Source organism: Bos taurus, chromosome 6 (assembly GCF_002263795.3).
Source record: "Bos taurus isolate L1 Dominette 01449 registration number 42190680 breed Hereford chromosome 6, ARS-UCD2.0, whole genome shotgun sequence".
NCBI lineage: Eukaryota > Metazoa > Chordata > Mammalia > Artiodactyla > Bovidae > Bos > Bos taurus.
The window spans coordinates 95,026,826-95,040,626 of NC_037333.1; the positions used below are offsets into that span (position 1 = coordinate 95,026,826).

Here is a 13,801-nt window from a genome sequence, read left to right on the forward strand (position 1 = left end):
ACACACGCGCCGCGGAACTTCGGTTGTCTGCCCAGCGCCGCCCTCGCCGTCTCCTGGCCGCCCCGCTTCCAAAATCCTCCCTCTCCGAGCTGAGGGGCTGGATTCGGAGACCCGCGGAGACCCTTCCGGGGGCTGCAGTTCAGGTCTGACACCCTGTTTCTTTTTGCCAGTTTGTACCAAAGAACAGAAGGCAGTATCCTTCCAGGTGTATCTCGTGTTCTACTGGGCATTTGGTTCCCTGAACTGTCACCCCCAGCTAGTTGGTTCAGAAAGCGCTTTAATTACAGGTACAGTTACAGCTCCCTGTAACTGCAGGCATAAGCTGACTCCTGTTTACCGAGTTGATGGAGCACAACTGTTGTTGACAGTTAAAAAAAAAAAAAAAAAAGCCTGCAACACAGCAAAATCGGACGTAATTGGGATTGGCTACAGTCCTTCTCTGGCTTCTTAAAGGTGTTGGGGATGGGTGGGGAGCAAGTGGGGGGCTGGGAGGAGGGCAGAATGATACAGTGCTTGGCCTCCTGGAGGAGAATCAGAATGGAGGGGTGGATAATGGGCTGCGGGTCCTGAGAAGCAGGATATGGACCGAACGTCCCTGTAGCCCTGATACAGTCCCCAGACCAGGCCGACTAAACGGACACTGACTTGGAAATTCTGGTGTTTTGGAGCCAGACCCCGGACCCCCAAGTTGCCCCATATTTAGGCCAGAGAGAGCAAGCACTGCCATGTGGGTCCACTCCACATGTGAGTCTGAGAAGGATCTGTATCCTGCAGTGAACTCCACAAATACTTATTCACCACAACAGTAATTCTTTTAGTGGATTGAAATTTTTGGATTTGGAGTCCAAAATGATCATATTAAAACTTAGATTTTACTTCAGTGGGGATTCCAAGGTCTGAAAAGTGTTTCTTCAAAACACATTTATGTGCTACATAGGAACATAATTTTTTAATACAGTATATTTGACATGTTCACAATGCTTTCATTTATTTGTATATCCTTAGCTGCACTGGGTCTTTGTTGCTGCACTGTAGCTTTCTCTAGTTGTGGTTCTCCGGCTTCTCATTGCTGTTCCTGGGCTTCTTCTTGCCATGGCTTTTCTTGCTGTGGGAGCACGGGGTCTAGGCGTGAGGGCTTCAGTGGCTGCTGCACAGGCGCTCCGTAGTTGGGGCTTGCCGTCCCTGGAGCTTCAGTTCAGTTCAGTTCAGTCGCTCAGTCATGTCTGACTCTTTGCGACCCCATGGACTGCAGCACGCCAGGCTTCCCTGTTTATCACCAACTCCTGGAGCTTGCTCAAACTCATGTCCAGGGAGTCGGTGATGCCATCCAACCATCTCATCCTCTGTCATCCCCTTCTCCTCCTGCCTTCAATCTTTCTCAGCATCAGGGTCTTTTCCACTGAGGTAGTTCTTCGCATGAGGTGGCCAAAGTATTGAAGCTTCAGCTTCAGCATCAGTCCTTCCAATGAATATTCAGGACTGATTTCCTTTATAATTGACTGGCTTGATTTCCTTGCAGTCCAAGGGACTCTCAAGAGTCTTCTCCAACACCACAATTCAAAAGCATCAATTCTTTGGTGCTCAGCTTTCCTCATAGTCCAACTGTCACATCCATACATGACCACAGGAAAAACCATAGCCTTGACTAGACAGACCTTTACTGGCAAAGTAATGTCTCTGCTTTTTAATATGCTGTCTAGGTTGGTCATAGCTTTTCTTCCAAGGAGCAAATGTCTTTTAATTTCATGGCTGCAGTCACCATCTGCAGTGATTTTGGAGCCCCCCAAAATAAAGTCTCTCACTGTTTCCCCATGTATTTACCATGAAGTGATGGGACTAGATGCCATGATCTTAGTTTTTTGAATGTTGAGTTGTAAGTCAACTTTTTCACTCTCCTCTTTCAGTTTCATCAAGAGGCTCTTCAGTTCTTCACTTTCTGCCATAAGGGTGGTGTCATCTTCATATCTGAGGTTATTGATATTTTTCCTGGCAGTCTTGATTCCAGCTTGTGCTTCATACAGTCCAGCATTTTGCATGATGTACTCTGCATATAAGTTAAATAAGCAGGGTGACAATATACAGCCTTGTCATACTCTTTTCCCAGTTTGGAGCCAGACCATTGTTCAAACTACTGCACAATTGCTCTCATCTCACATGCTAGCAAAGTAATGCTCAAAATTCTCCAAGCCAGGCTTCAGTAGTATGTGAATCATGAACTTCCAGATGTTCAAGATGGTTTTAGAAAAGACAGAGGAGCCAGGGATCAAATTGCCAACATCTGTTGGATCATCGAAAAAGCAAAAGAGTTCCAGAAAAACATCTACTTCTGCTTTACTGACTATGCCAAAGCCTTTGACTGTGGATCACAACAAACTGGAAAATTCTTAAGGAGATGGGAATACCAGACCACCTGACTTGCCTTCCTAGCGCTTCAGGCTTCAATAGTTGTGGCACATGGGCTCAGTGGTTTCAGCTGGAGGGCTCTAGAGCATGGGCTTAGTAGTTGTGGCTCATGGGGTTAGTTGCTCTGAGGCATGTGGAATCTTCCCAGCCAGGGATTGAACCTGTGCCCCCCCTGCGTTGGTAGGTGGATTCTTACCCACTGTGCCACCAGGGAAGTCCAGGAACATAATTTTAAGGAAGTAGAAACATCTCACTTTAGTCCTATCTTTTCCATGAGCAAATTGTGTGACCTTGGGCAGAAAATTTGATCTTTCTGGAATTATGTGTTAAAAAAAAGCCGGGTGGTATTTCCAACATATTTTCTGACTTCAAAATCAAGCTTTTAATATTTTATACAGATAATATAAAGTTAAAATCATGAAGGTTCAGTTTTATGCCTTGCAATGGAAGTCACTGAAGTAAATGAGGGGCAAAAAGTAGTGGTGCCAAACAGTGTTTGAATGTAAATTTTTGAATATCAAATAAATAATAATGAAATATAGACAATAAATACTCCAATAGGATATAATTATCTTTGTAGCACATGTGCACAATTGCCAAGCATCAGCTTAATATTGTTAAGAAAGGTTTCAATTTTTTTTTAAGGCAGAGTTTTTCATGTGAGTTAGCAATGAAACTTATTGACATTGATTAGGAGTGAGAAATTAAAACTTTGTGTTATATTAATCATAATTTCAAAGGTCTCCAAAATGGAAAATGATGACTATGTTTGGGGGAAAGGTAAAGAAATTTGCTTTTACATTTGATGTTAGTTAAGCCATTTGCTGTCAGCCAACTTCTTTCACTGGCCACTTTAGTGCTGCCATGATGGGCACATGGAGGAAGACAGAGGCTACACAGGGACCCAGTGGCATGGATGCCCTCTTGCAAAGGCTGATGTTGCTGAATATCTGACTCAAATGACAGGAGTTTGACTGTCAGCAACCAAGTTGAATACCTGCAATATTGCACCATTTCTCAAGGGAACCAACCAACCACTTGGTGGCAAATTGACCACATTGGGGCCCTTCAACTTTGGAAAGGTCAACAGTTCAATCTGATAGGAACAGATACATTTGGTAGTAATGGGTTTGCCTCTTCTGGCTGTAGTCATAAGTCTGCTCCACTATCTAATGGCCTATGGAGTATTTTTTTCTCTTGGAAAAAAGCTTTTTAATATCATGAAATTATATCAAATGTTTTTCCCTTTCAAGATGGAGGTAGTCATGGGTAACTAACCTGCTACCAAGTGATTGGCTAATTCCTAAGACTTGGGCTTTTCATTTTCTTTTCCCATAGCATTCAACACACTTAGAAGCAACCAATGCCATTATCTTTCTTATTGCCACTAAATTATACTCTGGCAAAAAACACTTGGTTACCCAAAGCCCTGACTTCATTGCAGGTCTGTAAAGTTGATAAATTAAAACTTGGCCTCTGCACTTCACTGACTACAGCATAATCTTTTCTACTGTAAAGAGGGCTTGTAATACCTTTAATAAGGTCAGAGAACCAATTCTAGGTAACCTAGAACCATTCAGTTCAGTTCAGTTGCTCAGTTGTGTCCGACTCTTTGCGACCCCATGAATTGCAGAACGCCAGGCCTCCCTGTCCTTAACCAACTCCCGGAGTTCACTCAGATTCACGTCCATCGAGTCAGTGATGCCATCCAGCCATCTCATCCTCTGTCGTCCCCTTCTCCTCCTGCCCCCAATCCCTCCCAGCATCAGAGTCTTTTCCAATGAGTTAACTGTTCGCATGAGGTGGCCAAAGTACTGGAGTTTCAGCTTTAGCATCATTCCTTCCAAAGAAATCCCAGGGCTGATCTCCTTCAGAATGGGCTGGTTTGATCTCCTTGCAGTCCAAGGGACTCTCAAGAGTCTTCTCCAACACCACAGTTCAAAAGCATCAATTCTTTGGTGCTCAGCCTTCTTCACAGTCCACCTCTCACATCCATACATGACCACAGGAAAAACCATAGCCTTGACTAGATGGACCTTTGTTGCAAAGAAATATTTGCAAAGAAATAGAGGAAAACAACAGAATGGGAAAGACTAGAGATCTCTTCAAGAAAATTAGAGATACCAAGGGTACATTTCATGCAAAGATGAGCTCAATAAAGGACAGAAATGGTGTGGACCTAACAGAAGCAGAAGATATTAAGAAGAGGTGGCAAGAATACACAGAAGAACTGTACAAAAAAGATCTTCACGACCCAGATAATCACGATGGTGTGATCACTCACCTAGAGCCAGACATCCTGGAATGTGAAGGCAAGTGGGCCTTAGAAAGCATTACTACAAACAAAGCTAGTGGAGGTGATGGCATTCCAGTGGAGCTATTTCAAATCCTGAAAGATGATACTGTGAAAGTGCTGCACTCAATATGCCAGCAAATTTGAAAACTCAGCAGTGGCCACAGGACTGGAAAAGATCAGTTTTCATTCCAGTCCCAAAGAAAGGCAATGCCAAAGAATGCTCAAACTACTGCAGAATTGCACTCATCTCACACGCTAGTAAAGTAACGCTCAAAATTCTCCAAGCCAGGCTTCAGCAATACCTGAACCATGAACTTCCAGTTGTTCAAGCTGGTTTTAGAAAAGGCAGAGGAACCAGAGACCGAATTGCCAACATCTGCTGGATCATGGAAACAGCGAGAGAGTTCCAGAAAAATATCTATTTCTGCTTTATTGACTATGCCAAAGCCTTTGACTGTGTGGATCACAATAAACTGTGGAAAATTCTGAAAGAGATGGGAATACCAGACCACCTGACCTGCCTCTTGATAAATCTGTATGCAGGTCAGGGAGCAACAGTTAGAACTGGACATGGAACAACAGACTGCTTCCAAATAGGAAAAGGAATACGTCAAGGCTATACATTGTCACCCTGCTTATTTAACTTATATGCAGAGTACATCATAAGAAATGCTGGGCTGGAAGAAGCACAAGCTGAAATCAAGATTGCCAGGAGAAACATCAATAACCTCAGATATGCAGATGACACCACCCTTATGGCAGAAAGTGAAGAGGAACTAAAAAGCCTCTTGATGAAGGTGAAAGAGGAGAGTGAAAAAGTTGGCTTAAAACTCAACATTCAGAAAACGAAGATCATGGCATCTGGTCCCATCACTTCATGGGAAATAGATGGGGAAAAAGTGGAAACAGTGTCAGACTTTATTCTTTTGGTCTCCAAAATCACTGCAGATGGTGACTGCAGCCATGAAATTAAAAGACGCTTACTCCTTGGAAGAAAAGTTATGACCAACCTAGATAGCATATTGAAAAGCAGAACCATTCAATCTGTCCTTTAAATTTCCATTCCTCTGGAATCATTGCCAATAGCCAACTGTGACTCATTCAGGGTTCACTAAGAGAAGCAGAACATGAACACACACACACACACACACGTAGATGCAAATATGTGTGTGTCATGTATATTTACCTTTTTATAGAAATTTTCCCCTGCACCATTATGAAAACTGTTTAAATGGTTGAAGACGGGCTGTTTCTTTAGTGTCTGGAACCTGAAGTCATTAGGACAGACAGCCAGGAAGTAAAGTTACCTGAGAAGTGGGGGAAACGAGGGGAAATGGACCTATAAAAGTGCACTAGAATTCATAAGGACAAACTGGAACTTGGATCAGGCTGTCACCTTTTCTACACTTCCAACTTTGATGGTAGGAGGAGATCTGCAGAAGAAACTAGTATCTTTAGTCACGGAGATAAACATACTCATACACCTGACCCAGGAGTTGGAGGAGGTAAAGGAGAAGATCCTGTAAGAGCTAGAACAATATGGTTGCTCTTCTTCTATCATCCAAATCTATTGCAAATGTCTCTTGTGGTCCAACCTAACCTGTAACTAACTAAGGAAGGAAAGTTATGGAAACAAAGCTCTAACTTAGCTAAGTTGACAGAATACAGCATTCACTGCATCTACCACATTTTACTTTTCACAAGGAGACTGAATTAAAGTATAACTTATATAATTAAAAATTAATAAAAAGAAAAGCATGTAATTTTCTTGAATCATTTATAGGATTTGTATAGCCCTGACATCAATCCATAAAAGGATAGCACAAAATGGAAAGCTAAAGACTAATTTTACTTACTGAGTGAGAAATGAATCTAGGAATATAATAAGAAACAATAGATCAGAGACTGCTAAATACTACTCTTAAGTAGTATGGTTTATCATAGGAATGCAAAGATGGACTCAAACAGGAAAGATAGCACTTCTCATCAGAAGTAATACAAGCCATGGTATAATGGGATAACATTCTCTAAAGTGCTGAAAGGTTAAAAAGTCAACCTGTAACACTAATCCAGCAAAAATGTCTTTCAAAAATTAAGTGAAATAACTGAAGAAATCAAAGAGAAAACAACAAGTTCCTGAAAAAGATAAAAGAGAAGACCAACAATCCAAAATCTAGGGGATGAAAGCAAAAGCAGTTCTAATAGGGAAGTGTATAATGAAAGAAGCTTTTTAGGAAACAAGAAAAATCCCAAATAAGCAACCTAAACTTGCACTTAAAGGAACTAGAAAAAGGAGATCCAACCAGTCCATTCTGAAGGAGATCAGCCCTGGGATTTCTTTGGAAGGACTGATGCTGAAACACCAGTACTTTGGCCACCTCATGCAAAGAGTTGACTCATTGGAAAAGACTCTGATGCTGGGAGGGATTGCAGGCAGGAGGAAAAGGGGACGACAGAGGATGAGATGGCTGGATGGCATCACTGACTCGATGGATGTGAGTGTGAGTGAACTCTGGGAATTGGTGATGAACAGGGAGGCCTGGCGTGCTGCGACTCATGGGGTCGCAAAGAGTGGGACAAAAATCCTCAACAAAATGTTAGCAAACTGAATTCAATAATACATTAAAAGGATCATACGCCATGGTCAAATGGGATTTATTCTAGAGATACAAGGATGGCTCAATACTCACTAATCAATCAAAGTGGATTAATAGTCACTAATCAAATTTCATTCAACAATTTATTAATATGACATTATTAACAAATCGCTGAATGAAAATGATATGATCATTTCAATAGATGTAGTAAAAAGCTTTTAACAGTATTCAGTATCCATTTCTGATAAAGACTCTCAACAAAGTGGGTATAAAGGAAACATACATCAAAAAAATAAAGGCTATATATGACAAACCCACAGCTGTCATCATACTTAACAGTAGAAAGTTGAAAGCATTTTATCTAAGGTCAAGAATAAGAGAAGGATGCCCACACTTGCCACTTTTGTTCAACAAAGTATTGTAAATCCTAGTCATAGTGATTAGAGAAGAAAAAGAAAGAAAAAGAATACAAATTGGAGAGGAAGAAGTAAAACCACCACTCTTTCCAGGTGATATGATACTATACATAATAAATCCTCAGTCATGTCCAACTCTTTGAGACCCCATGGACTGTAGCTTTCCAGGTTTCTCTGTGCATGGAATTCTCTAGGCAAGAAAACTGGAGTGGGTTGCCATTTCCTTCTCCAGGGGATCTTCCCAACCCAGGGATCGAACCTAGGTCTTCTGCATTGCAGGCAGATTCTTTACTGTTTGAGCCACCAAAGAAGCACTGCAGGTGGATTCTTTATCATCTGAGCTACCAGGGAAGCCCCAATAAATTCTCATACACCATCAAAAAATTATGAGAACTCATCATAAGATTAAGTAAAGTTGCAGTATGCAAAATTAATATGCAGAAACCTGTTGCTTTTCCATATGCTAACAGTGAACTATCTGAAAGGGAAACTGAAAAAACAATCCTGTTTGTAACTGCATCAAACAGAACAGAATACTTAAGAATGAATTTAACTAAGGAGATAGATTACCTGTACTTGGAAAACCATAAGACACTGATGAAACCAAAGACAACACAAACAGATGGAAAGATATACAGTGCTCATTGGTTGGAGGAATTAGTATTGTTAAAATGACTCTACTACCCAAGACAATCTACAGATTCAGTGCAATCCCTATTAAAATACCAGTGGGATTTTTCATAGAACTAGCACAAATTCTAAAATTTTATGGAAACACAGGAGATGTCAAATATCTAAAGCAACCTTAATATAGAAAGAACTGGATTTAAAATTATACTGCAAGGCTCTGGTAATCAAAATAATATAGTATTGGCACAAAAGCAGACACAGATCAATAGAACAGAAGAGTGAGACCAGAAATGAACCCAGACTTTAGTGGGCAATTAATCTATGACAAAGAAGACAAGAATATACAATGGGAAAAGACAGCCTCTTCAATAAATGCTTTTGGGAAAACTGGACAGCTGTGTGCAAAAAGGTCAAACTGGAGTACTTTCTTATACTGTGTACAAAAATAAATTCAAAATGGATTAAAGACTTAAATGCAAGACTTGAAACTATGAAACTTCTAGAAGAAAGCATAGCCTGTACATTCTTTTACACTGGTGTGGGAAATACATTTCTGGATATATCTGCCCAGGCAAGGAAAACAAAATCAAAAATAGACAAATGGTACTACATCACATTAAAAGGCTTTTGCATAGAAAAAGAAACTATCAACAAAACAAAAGGCTGCTTAGTAAATGGGAGAAGATATTTGCAGATGATACATTTGAGAAGCGGTTAATACCCAAAATATACAAAGAACTCATACAATTCTACATCAGAAAAACCCAAACAAGATGATCAAAGAAATGAGAGGTAATCAGAATAGACATTTTTCCACAGAAGATACACAAATGGCCAGCAGATGTATGAAAAGTTGCTCAGTGTCACTAGTCATCAGTTCAGTTCAGTTCAGTTCAGTCGCTCAGTTGTGTCCAACTCTTTGCGACCCCATGAACCGCAGCACGCCAAGCCTCCCTGTCTATCACCAACTCCAGGAGTTTACCTGAACTCACGTCCATTGAATCGGTGATGCCATCCAACCATCTCAACCTCTGTCATCCCATTCTCCTCCTGCCCTCAATCTTTCCCAGCATCAGGGTCTTTTCAAATGAGTCAGCTCTTCACATCAGGTGGCCAAAGTATTGGAATTTCAGCTTCAGGATCATTCCTTCCAATGAATATTCAGGACTGATCTCCTTTAGGATGGACTGGTTAGATCTCCTTGCAGTCCAAGAGATTCTCAAGAGTCTTCTCCAACACCACAGCTCAAAAGCATCAATTCTTAGGAGCTCAGCTTTCTTTATAGTCCAGCTCTCACATTCATACATGACTACCGGAAAAACCATAGCCTTGACTAGACGGACCTTTGTTGGCAAAGTAATGTCTCTGCTTTTTAATATGCCGTCTAGGTTGGTCATAACTTTCTTTCCAAGGAGTAAGCGTCTTTTAGTTTCATGGCTGCAATCACCATCTGCAGTGATTTTGGAGCCCCCCAAAATAAAGTCAGCCACTGTTTCCACATCTATTTGCCATGAAGTGATGGAACGGATGCCATCATCTTAGTTTTCTGAATGTTGAGCTTTAAGCCAACTTTTTCACTCTCCACTTTCACTTTCATCAAGAAGCTCTTTAGTTCTTCTTCACTTTATGCTATAAGGGTAGTGTCAAGTGCATATCTGAGGTTATTGATGTTTCTCCCGGCAATCTTGATTCCAGTTTGTGCTTCATCCAGCTCAGCATTTCTCAGGATGTACTCTGCATATAAGTTAAATAAGCAGGGTGACAATATACAGCCTTGATGTATTCCTTTTCCTATTTGGAACCAGTCTGTTGTTCCATGTCCAGTTCTAACTATTGCTTCCTGACCTGCATACAGGTTTCTCAAGAGGCAGATCAGGAGGTCTGGTATTCCCATCTCTTTCAGAATTTTCCACAGTTTATTGTGATCCACGCAGTTGAAAGCTTTGGCGTAGTCAGTAAAGCAGAAATAGATGTTTTTCTGGAACTCTCTTGCTTTTTTCATGATCCAGCGTATGTTGGCAATTTGATCTCTGGTTCCTCTGCCTTTTCTAAAACCAGCTTGAACATCTGGAAGTTCATGTATTGCTGAAGCCTGGCTAGTCATCAGGGAAATGCAAATCAAAACCACAAGGTAACACCTCACAAATTTCAGAATGGCTGTTATCAAAGACAACAAATAACAAATATTGATGAGGATGTTGAGAAAAGGGAAACTTCATGCACTGTTGAAGAGCGTGTAAATTGCTACAGTCCTCGAGAATTTAAAACTGGAGCTACCATATGATCCAGCAGTTCTACTCCAAAGAAAATGAAAATATTAATTCAAAAAGACATAGGCACCCCTATGTTCATTGCACTATTATTTGTATTAGCCAAGATATGGAAACACCTAAGTGCCATCAACAGATGAATGAATAAAGAAGATGTGGTTACAATAGAATATTACTTAGCCATAGAAAAGAATGAAATCTTGCCATTTCTGCCAACGTGGATGGACCTAGAGGGCATTATGCTAAATGAAATAAATCAGACAGACAAAGACAAATACTCCTTGATCTCACTTATATGTAGAATCTAGAAAATCAAAACAAATGAACAGCTATATTTAACAAAACATAAGTAGAGTCATAGATACAGAGAAGAAACAGGCGATTGCCAAACGGGAATGAATTAGAGGGAGGAGAGAAATAGATGAGGGATATTAAGAGATAAAGACTTCCAGGTGCACAGAATTGCGTGAGTTGTGGGTATGAAAGGTACAGTGTGGGGAATAGAGTCAATAACTATGTAATATCTTTGTATGGTGAGATATTTGTTAATTAGATATCATGGTTATTGTTTGATAGGAATATGAAATCTCCTTGCTGTGTAACTGGAACTAACAGTGTTGTAGTTTGTTCAATGTACTTTAAAACGAACAAACAAACACACTTTTAGAAAAAGAGAGCAGATTTGTGGTTACCAGAGATCGAGGAGGGTGGAGGGAGGGGGAATTAAATGAAGGCCAGTGCAAAGGTACAGACTTGCAATTACAAGATGAATAAGTACTAGGGATATAATGTACAATATGACAAATACAATTAATGCTGCTTTATATCATTTTTGAAATGTGTTGAGAGTAAATCCAAGAGATCTCATCCCAAGGGGGGAAATATATATATTTTTCTATTTCTTTAATTTGGTATCTGTATGAGATAGATGTGAACTAAACTTACTACAGTAATCATTTCATGATGTATATAAATCAAATCATTATACTGTACACCTTGAACTTATATAGTGCTGTATGTCAATTATATCTCAGTAAAACTTGAAGAAAAAATTAAGGTGAAATAAATATTTCTTTAGTTAAAAAAGCCAAGATAACTTGTTGTTAGCAGGCCTGTTAAAAAAATATTTATTTTATTTATTTGGCTGTGCCAGGTCTTAACTGCGACACAAGGACGTATGAACTCAGCAAGTTGTGGCATGTGATCACCTAAGTTGCAGGATGTGGGGTCTCGTTCCCTGACCAGTGATCGAACCTGGGCTCCCTGCAGTGGGAGCGTGGCGTCTCAGCCACTGGGCCACCAGGGAAATCCCTTAGCAGACCTTTCCTACAAGAATTGTTGACGTTTTTGAGGTAGAAGGAAAATCGTGTATCTGTAAGAAAGTTGGATCTACACAAAATAATGAAAATCATGAGAAATGCAAATGAATGAATGAATATGTGAATGAATAAAACTATTTTATTTCTGTTTCTTTAAAGATAAGTTATTTAAAGATGATTAACCATTAGAGAGATGACTTGTGACTCCACCAGTTAGAACATGGTAATGGTTAAGTGGGGAAACAACTTCAACTTTCTGCTTGATCTTGTCATTTGTTAAATACAAAGAAGGCTGATTACCAAAGAATTGATGCCTTTGAACTGTGGTGCTGGAGAAGACTCTTGAGAGTCCCTTGGACTCTCAAGGAGAGAGATCGAACCAGTAAATCCTAAAGGAAATCAACACTGAATATTCATCGGAAGGACTGATGCTGAAGCTGAAGCTCCAGTACTCTGGCCACCTGATGCGAAGAGCTGGCTCATTGGAAAAGACCCTGATGCTGGGTAAGATTTAACGTAGAAGGAGAAGGAGATGACCGAGGAGATGGTTGGATGGCATCACCGACTCAATGGACATGAGTTTGAGTAAGCTCCAGGAGATAGTGAAGGACAGAGAAGCCTGGCATGCTCCAGTCCGTGGGGTCATAAAGAGTCAGACATGATTTAGTGACTGAATAACAACATTTTTGTGTCAATGAGCACAGAACTATCCAAATAATTCAGTGTGGCTCTGGTAGGGTACACAACAATAATTCACTCCATATGCAAAGTTAATAGTGCAGTTGGGTTGGGTTTAATTCAATCACTGATGAATTATATGTGATGAACCATGTTTCCTTATACCTGGCTGGTTAGTTCCGTAGCACACTGTGGTATAGAGCAGAAAGAGGTATAAGAAAAAGAAGAACTAGTCAATACAGCAACTTTTTAATGGTCTTTATTATATAAAATGCTTTGTTGACCACAGGCAACTTATGTTTTGCTGCTAGAAGAACCCCACAGTTTCACAGAGCTCAGCTATAAATTCTTCCTCTGAGCTCATTTTTAGTAATGTATTTAAGAAAATTTATACTCAAGTCATCTCATTTTTTTCTAAATCAAACTCAAAATCCACATCCCTTTTCTATTAAATGTTGACTCCACTAGGTGGAGGCATTTGCTCAGTTTTGTGGTTCAGAGGAAAGTAGCCTGGGATAGAGAGTAAAGTGAGCAGGGGAACAAGTCAAGAAAGAGCCCTGGCAAGCCCTGCTGCTTTGCATTGTCTTCACTTGGCAAATGTACCCATATTGCTACACAGGTTTCAGTATTTGCTTTTAGTGTTTAGCAAAGCAAGGTAGTCAGGTTTTCCACGTTGATAGTATCTGAATTTTTTATTTTGTTTGAGTAGTTTGAACTTTAAAATAGCCACTGTGGGTTGAATAGATTATTAACCATGAATTAAGTTTTCTCATTTTAATTCTGCTAGACAAAAAGTGAAAAAGAACTAAAGAGCCTCTTGATGAAAGTGAAAGAGGAGAGTGAAAAAGCTGGCTTAAAGCTCAACATTCAGAAAACTAAGACCATGGCACCTGGTCCCATCACTTCATGGCAAATAGATGGGGAAACAGTGGAAACAGTGGCTGACTTTATTTTTCTGGGCTCCAAAATCACTGCAGATGGTGACTGCAGCCATGAGATTAAAAGATGCTTACTCCTTGGAAGGAAAGTTATGACCAACCTAGACAGCATATTCAAAAGCAGAGACATTACTTTGCCAACAAAGGTCCGTCTAGTTAAGCCTATGGTTTTTCCAGTGGTCATGTATGGTCATGTTGGACTATAAAGAAAGCTGAGCTCCTAAGAATTGATGCTTTTGAGCTGTGGTGTTGGA

General features: G+C 40.2%; 1 protein-coding gene across 3 annotated transcripts in view; it reads left to right on the plus strand.

The window, feature by feature from the left end:
• The window catches only part of CFAP299 (cilia and flagella associated protein 299), a 731,227-nt gene that overhangs the window by 560 nt on the left and 716,866 nt on the right, over window positions 1–13,801 (plus strand). The gene's annotated exons all lie outside the window — the stretch shown is intronic.